We start from the raw sequence: 8718 nt of genomic DNA, 5'->3' as shown, positions 1-8718 counted from the left end.
TCCAGGCTGCTCTGTAATATTGTAGAAGATTAATAGTGTTCTAGCCCTAGGATTTAATTCACTGTGACTGTACCTGCCAACCATGCTCAAAGCCCTAGTTTCCACTCTACTCCTGTGTGCTACAGAGAATGAAAATAAAGAATCACATTGTGTTTCTAGTTTAGCCTCCAACAGAAGGAGAGCCTGCATAGGGCCCTTAAGTAACTCTAAGTGCGAGCTTTCCCACTGCTTCCTCCATCAATTCCACTATTGGTGAATTTTCCTCACTGCTCACTTCATTCTTGGTGTGCAAAGAATGTGCACCATGTCAGTAGTGTGTGTGTGTGTGTGTGTGTGTGTGTGTGTGTGTGTGTGGTCCCTAGTGAAATCTGTCGAGGTGCATGCAGACTCACGTTACTACTGTCCCATGGCACCTTGCAGGGAACACTGAATTGGTGGGCTACTTTAATACAGCCTAAAAGTGGGCTATGCATGGTTTTCAGTCAGAATTTGACGTCATCACCACTACAGAGAGCAGGAAAAGCTTCATTTATCACATGCTGCTGTTACCAAGGTCAGGTAAAGCCTCATCCTATAGAGAGTCTGGTAGGATTTGAAGGCAGGAAATAAACTCAGGCCTCAAATGAAACATTTAGAAACAAAGTGAACAATACAAAGCTTCAAGGAAGGGAAGAGCTGTTTTTTGTTTTTTTGTTTTTTTTGTTTTTTGTTTTTTTTTTTTTGAGAAGATCCACAGGAGGACAACCCCTCCCTCAAGCTAACTACACACTGGAGAGACAATGCATAAATTAAAAACCAGAAATGAAATGAGGGACATAACAGCAGATACCAGGCTAAATCAAAATCATTAGTTCTTACTGCAGAGGACTCTACTTCGGATGACTGAAATATGTATTTGATATTGTAGGTTTTATAGACAGATAACAATTATCAAAGTTAAATCCAGATCTGGGAAGGAGGCGTTCTTTCTCTTGACCTCCATGCGGTGTCCAAAATTCATGCCTGTTTTCAAGGACATGGCTTCATTTCTTTTTGCTACATCAAGAGGAAAGCCAGCAGAGGAGGCAGGAGCTTACAAAGAATCAGTAGGATTCCTAGAAAAGAAGCCATCCAGATCTCCATTCTCAGAAAACCCCTGGCTTGTTTTCATGTTACTGGGTCCTCAGACACCAGCAGCCTTAGATGACACTGAAGAGTTAAAATAAAAACTTCATAAAAACTGCAAAAGAACAGCCGATAAGGGGGCAGGACAGAGCAGGCCTGAGATGTGCCCCGACAAGCCTAAAATCAAGGTCGAGGGATTGTTCCAGGAACTAGCAGCCACCATCTCCTCTGAGTCGGGGGCCATCCGGACGGACAACTCCCTGCTCTACAGATAAAGATAAGACACTCTCCTATATTGAGAACACCCCAGCCCGCACGTACGCTTGCAGATGAGACCTTGTACCCATCTCCCTTGCTGATAACCACGCTGAATCCCCTTGCCTTCCCCTATAAAAAGCCTTAAATTTCGAGTCTTGGTGTCCATTCCTCTGTCTTCTGCATGAGACACGTTTCGGCCCGAGATCTCATTAATAAACGCTACCTCTTGCTGTTACATCAAGACTGGCTACTCGTGTTTCCTGGGGAACTCCATCCCGTGACTAGAGTGAGAGGCTCCCCAAATTTTGGGGCGGCTCTTTCAAGACCAAGGAAAGCTGTGCAGAGTCCTGGGTCCCCAGGTTCTTGACCTCCTGAGTGACAGCTGTAGACACGTCCTCCAGGGAATCCTTACAGCTGGTGACATCTGGGCTAGGTGAACCAGATGCCAAAATGAGACATGTGAGAGAAATCCTAGACTGTTTGGAAGGAAGCCATCTCTGCTTATGCTTCTGTCTCTGTGACCTGCCTCTGTGATGTGGAGAGGGAGCTCTCATGCCTGTGGGTCCCCTCCTAATGTGTTTGTTGTTGCAGATGACATTGATGTTCTGGACCCCATCAGAACTCAGCCCGTGCTCAGTCACAGAGATCAACATCTTTCTGTCCATCAGGTTATGAGACCTGAGACAGTTGAGGTAACTGCAGTTGCCCTGGGTGAAGTGCTCACAGACTTGGACTCTCTTGCATGGCTGTGGCTTCAAGCAAATCTGTTTGTTGCTGTCTCCATTGTAGTAACTCTTGCACCAGAAAAGCATTGCTTTGTACCAGGAAGATGGCCAGTTTCTCTTGATAAAGCCCAGAGAGTTCATGTTTCTTTAGGACCTGGAAGCTCTGTTCCTAAAGACCTTGGTAAGAATATTTGCAGAGGTTTCTCTGGGACTGTGCATAGTGGCACTGACCGAGCAGAGTAAGCTTGCAGACAATCTGTAGCAGGGTCCCTGGCTGCACTTGAGATTGAAGCCACAGGCTTCAGTTGTAGCCTCCACCCACATAGCTATCCCTACCTGGTCTCCAGTCCCTCACAGCAGGAAGCAATCTTGCTCTGTGGCCTCCAGCAGCTCATAGAGCTCTGCCTCAGGAGCCTGATCCTACTCTGCAGTTCCTTAAGGGTCTTGCGGCCCCTGTGGGTGCACAGGATCTTGGTGAGGAAACAGTATACCCTGGGATCAGCCATGGTGCACTGTGGTTGCAGCTGCTCAGGCTTGTGAGCTGGACTCTGCTTCATGGAGAATTGAAACAGGGAAAGGGGATAACACATGAAATGGAAATAAAGAAAATATCCAATACAAATTAAAAAATTAAAGTCAGCCTCTCACGAGAATGAAAAGGAAGGAAGGTTCTTAAGCAGGCAGTTTCTCCACAGCAATGCATGCTGGGTTCTACACTGGACATGAGGTCTCTGGACTTGGAACTGCCAATCTGCTACTGGGAGGAGAGCTTTCTTATTTATTTTTATAAGTCTTTCCAGTTTTCTTCTAAGGCTTTCATCTTATCAATACACTCTCCCAATGACACTTCATGTCTATCCATTATGGTTAACAGGAATAAAGTGAGGGTCATTGAGTGGCTGCTGGCTGTGGTTGTGGGGGAGCTCCCTACTGAGAGAACTAGCCTGGAAGGCAGGGGAAGTGGGTACTAGTGGGAGGAACTAAAAGAGCTGCTATGGCCTGGGTGTGCACAGGCTAGGGGCTGTGGCCAGGCTGCCTGGCACCCCTCTGTGGCCACTTGACCTGGGTCCCAATGCGAGCCCATGGTGGTCTTAGTCCAGCTGTGCTTGCTCTACCTGTCCAAGGGGCTTCTGGCAAGGCTGAGCACAGCCTTCAACCTGGACACCCATGAGGACAATGAGATCCTGAAATCAGGCAATCCTTGGAGCCTCTTTGGCTTTTTGCTTGCCAAGCACTGGCAGTTGTGTCTGGGGGACAAGAGGCTATGAGTTCCCCCAACTCTTCCCATCCCCACCTTGGTGCCTTCCCCACCAGAGAGAACAAGGGCAGGCTCTGCTACTACACTTCCTCAGGCCCATAGCCTATCAGCAGGCTGGCAGGGGCTTGACTTTGCTCTGCCTGGCTCTCCCTGCCCCTGCCCCTGCCCCTGCCCCTGCCCCTGCCCCTGCCCCTGCCCCTGCCCCTGCCCCTGCCCCTGCCCCTGCCCCTGCCCCTGCCCCTGCCCCTGGCATCTCCCAATTCTTCAGCCCAAGACATTTGAGATCTGGACTAGCGACGCCCTGCACTTGCCCTGCCATAGAAACCTACAGGAAGTGAGGCCAGGCCCACCTGAGACTTGCGTCTCCCCATCCCCAGATGTGTTTTGCATAGTTCTACACTCACTGTTTAGTTTGAGGGACCCCAGCAGGTGGCAGGCTTTGCTGAGCCTCAGGTGTGCACCTGGGACAGTGGTGGGACTTATGGTTGAGGGAAGACGTTCAGGGAGGTGCAGGCCTTTCTCAACCTTTCTGACTATCCATCTGATGCCCTCCTTGGTTCTCCCCCTGTGGAAGTTGGGAAGCCACTTTTCGATGTCCTGTGTGACTTTCCCTGCAGAGTGGGCTCTCCTGCAGGAAATGCTTTCACATGCTTCTTTAAAAGCACCTGTTCCTCAGATCAGGATCAGCTGTGAAAACAGGCTTCTTCATGTCAGTGTGCTAGCTCCCCCTCCCAGCTCAGAGCTGCAACAACCAAAGGTCCTCAGGCCACAGTGCTGGGTGTGCCCCACAGAGGACTTAGAGCAAAGTGCCCCTTCTGAGAAGTGACTTAGAACAGAAGTCACAGAAGTGAGAGTCAACCCCCAAGTGCTTCTTCCAGGAGAAAGGAACGAGCTCTCCTTTTGAAACAGTGGTGGCTCCCACATGACCCATGTCTGTGACTGGGGAAGATTTTCTGGAGCTCAGTTGCCCAGTCAGAGTGGGGCTACATTCTTGATCCATGTTCATTTCCACAACAATTGCTTCTCCTCCACACCCCAGGCCTTAAGGAGAACCCAGGTCTTTCCAGGACCAACAGACCTGAGAGAACAGAGGGCAGTCCAGGTGAGAGAAGTGGCCAGAATGATTTGAAAGTGGAGAAAACCCCCATATCCGCCATCTATCAACTTTAGGGTTTGTGCATATGTGGACTCTGAAGTGAGAGTAGGTTTTTGTCAACTCAAATGGATGAGATTTCAAGTCTTACACAGTATGTCCCACCCTAGGACCAAGAAGCAAAATCTATCCCAGGAGTCTGAGGGATCACCTTGTCTTAAATTCTCCTAGGTTCAAGACTAGCATGGATTGTTTCAGGAGAGTCAGCTTGCACTGCTCACATCAGGCCCGTGGCTTCCCTTTACAGAGAAGGATGTGGGTCTAAGTACAGCAAGTGAGACTGAGGGGACCCTGATACTCATTTGTTTGAGCTGTGAATTCTTCACCTGTTAAATGGAGGTGTTTCTGCTGAATTGGGTTGCTGTGGAGATTAACAGAACATACACCCTGCTCAGTGTCTGCCTGGCATGGAGACCTGCTGGTTAAATGGAAGCTGTCGATGGTGATGCATTTAAAAGTAGAATCTCTAGCCCAATAGTGTTAGATGCCGGGCGCCATACAGAGGTTGTGAGCATTTTGTGATGCTAAGACAGCCTCCCATTAAAACAGAAGGCTCTTTTTTAAAATCTGTTAAAAAATGAATCAAGTATAAAATACCAATATGAAATAATCATAATCAGAATTGAGCTAATTCCTGTAAAGTCATTTAGGTTTTCATTTTCTGCTTCTATTTTCCAGGCATCTAGAGTAGCACTATAGGAGATCCTAAAGCCTTCTATTATGGTGCTACCCATTCATTCCTCTCTTCTTGAGGAAATCTCAGGTGACTTAAGAAAACCTGATTTCCTTTCAAGTTGTCCCCAGCTGGTGTAATCTCTCTGTCCATGGCCCTTGCCCAAAGTTGCAGAGCCAATGTGTTTTACAACACAAAATTCCAGACATTAATTTACCAATGAAGTCTCAGGAGTCAGATACTGAAGTCCAGTAAAGCTCCCAACTGTCCTTCCTGATTCACTGACCTCCCAGAAGAAGAGCATTCTTGTTCCCTCTGCACCCTTTCTTAAAAATCCTTCAACTCAAAGACTTTCCATTGTGTTTAGTTTTCTTCATTTACTTCCAAGTCATGGCTTGACCTGCTCTGGACCTAAAGCACTTTATTACTTTGCAATAAAGGTGCGTGGTAGGTGAGCTGTAAGGTAAGAAAGTCCATGTTTACAGTAAAGAAACGACTCTTGTTTTAAATGTCTGAGCCATGGCGACGCTATACCACATAATAGTTTTCAGTGAATAACACATTCTTTGAGATCACAGTGTGTCAGATATTTTGTAACGTAACTTAGAAATGTTCTCCATTATATAAATCAAGTACTCTGATGAGGAATTCTGCTTGTTTTCTGTCATGTTGGAGTCATCATGGGAATCCAACAAGGAGCCCAGACCACCCGGGAGACTACTGCCACTTGACACACATAAAGTCATCTCCCTATTTTCATATAATTTACAAGCAAGAGGTCACCATTCCTGACCATGTCTCATTATCCAATGTGCTACTAAATGGAACAGTTGGGGTCAAGGAGGTCACCCCACAAAACACAAAACACCCATCACAGATAAATATGTATGGTGTATTGAATCTAAAACATCTGTGAATTTCAGGACAAAATTAAAAGCCCAAACCTAAGTATAAAAGATATAGAAGGGAATTAAAATTTCCAGTTCATAGGTTCAGTAAATATCTTCAACAAATCATAGCAGAAAACTTCCATACGGTAAAGAAAGGAAGGTCTAAAGGTACAATAAGCCTACAGAATGCCAAATTAATTATACCAGAAAGAATTCCTCCATTCCCATAATAATTAATACACTAAATGCAAAGATCAAAGAAAGAGCATTAAAAGGGGTTAAGTATAAATATCCAGTAACAAGCAAATTCAGACCTATCTGAATTACACCAGACTTCTCAACAGAGACACCAAAAGCCAGAAAACCCTGGGCAGATGTAATGCAGACCCAGGTTCCTGTACCCACCATAATTCTCAATCACCATAAATGGAGAAATCAAGATATTTCATGACAATTCCAAATTTAAACTAATTTTTTGTATAAGAAAGCACAACAGAGGATAATAGGACGAAAATTCCAAGACAATGAGCTAAACTATGCCCAAGAAAAAACAAGAACTTAATCATTTCTCGATAATTTCAAAAAAGAAAAGCACACAAACATAATTTCACATATAACCAGAAAAAGAAGAGAAAGCAGCCATAGTTGGTCTTCTAACCAGACCCGCAGTCACCAATCCCACAGCTCCTAGGGACCAAATTGCTCACCCAAGTGTACACAAAGATGGATAAGGGCAGATAAGGTTTGACTTTCTGCCATCAATGAGGTGCTAGGTCTTTGACTCTGGTGAGGCCTGTTGCTCCACCAAATGGAGGTTCTAGAGGTGTGAGGCGGGAATGGATATGTGTGGGTGGGGAAGCACTGTCATATAGGCAAATATGAGCAGAAATGGCATGTAAGGTTGATGAGGGGAGTTTGGAAAGCAGGAAAATATTTAAAATGTAAATAAAATAATCAATTAATAAAAAATAGTCAAAAATAAAATAAAATGTTAAAAGGTAAAATAAAAAGTAAATCAAAGCAAAAACAAACAAACAAACAAACAAAACAAAACAAAAGAACTCCCTGTGGTGGAGTGGCCTAATGCTGTTTGTATTTAATGCTAATTTGTAGAACTCACAACTGGATAACCCCCAAAAAAAGTTGACCCTGCTCCCAGTTAATTGTGATTATAAAGAAGCCAACAGCCAACACCTGCACAGCAGACAGATGGGGAAGGTGAGTTTTTGAGGGCTTTGCTAGAGAAGATCTTGAGGAGGGAAGAAGGAAGAAGAAGCTGCCAAAGAAGAAAAGACGAACGGATGTGATGGAGAGGAGAGAGGAAGAGGACAGCAGCCATGGGTTTAAAGAGAGGAGAGCCTGGTCCTCAGGGTTGTCCAAGTGGAACAAAGAGCAGGCAAGATGCTAAACAGTCAGTAAGAGTTGAGCGTTATTGTTTGGAAAGTAGATCTGATACCATGGAGGACGGGCAGCTGCCCAGCTACTACATAGAGAAGTATGCTTTTTACCATCTAGAACCACTTAAAACTAACTTGTTCGCCAAGTAACATCAATTCAATTTGCGAAACAGTAGCTGTGTGTTTATCTTCAAAGTCAACTTCTTACAAGCTTTTACCACTTGGAGCGAACAGAATTCGCCAAATAATGTGCGATTCAGACTGGGAAATGCAAGTTTTGTCTATATAGAAAAGTATGCTTTTTACCGTCTAGACCCACCTAAAACTAAGGTTGTTCGCCAAGTAACAGCAATTCACTTTGCAAAACACTAACCTAGTGTTAATCTTCAAAGTCAACTTCCTACAAGCTTTTCCCGCATGGAACGAACAGAATTCGCCAAAGAATGTGCGATTCAGACTGAGAAACTCAAGTTTTGTCTATATAGAAAAGTATGATTTTTACCATCTAGAACCACCTAAAACTAAGTTTGTTCGCCAAGTGACAGCAATTCACTTTGGGAAACAATAGCTGTGTGTTTTTCTTCAAAGTCATCTTCCTACAAGATTTGCCACCTGAGAACGAACAGATTTCGCCAAAAAATGTGCGATTCAGACTGGGAAACACATGTTTTGTCTATACAGAAAAGTATGGTTTTTTAACGTTTAAGACCACTTTAAAAAACTAAGCTTATTCGCCATGTAACAGCAAATCACTTTGTGAAACACTAGCTGTGTGTTTAGCCTCAAAGTCATCTTCCTACAAGCTTTGCCAGCTTGGAACGAACAGTATTCGCCAAAGAATGTGCAATTCAGACTGGGAAACACACTTTTGGTCTATATAGAAAAGTATGCTTTTTACAGTCTAGAACCACCTAAAACTAAGCTTGTTCGCCAAGTAACAGCAATTCACATTGGGAAACAGTAGCTGCGTGTTTATCTTCAAAGTCAACTTCCTACAAGCTTTTACTGCTCGGAGCGAAAAGAATTCGCCAAAGATTGGGCGATACAGGCTGGGAAATGCACGTTTTGTCTATATAGAAAAGTATACTTTTTACCGTCTAGACCCACCTAAAACTAAGCTTGTTCGCCATGTAACAGTAATTCACTTTGCAAAATACTAACCTAGTGTTTATCTTCAAAGTCAACTTCCTACAAGCTTTTCCCGCATGGAACGAACAGAATTCACCAAAGAATGTGCGATTCAGACTGGGAAACTCAAGT

At 44.6% G+C, this 8718-nt stretch overlaps 1 pseudogene; it reads right to left on the bottom strand.

The window, feature by feature from the left end:
* Positions 1 to 910: 910 nt before the first annotated feature.
* On the bottom strand, positions 911 to 2593 carry Zc3hav1-ps6 (zinc finger CCCH-type containing, antiviral 1, pseudogene 6; annotated as a pseudogene).
* Between the last annotated feature and the right edge of the window lie 6125 nt (positions 2594 to 8718).

Source organism: Rattus norvegicus, chromosome 19, assembly GCF_036323735.1.
Source record: "Rattus norvegicus strain BN/NHsdMcwi chromosome 19, GRCr8, whole genome shotgun sequence".
Lineage (NCBI taxonomy): Eukaryota > Metazoa > Chordata > Mammalia > Rodentia > Muridae > Rattus > Rattus norvegicus.
This window is presented reverse-complemented; position numbering and strand designations above follow the sequence as displayed.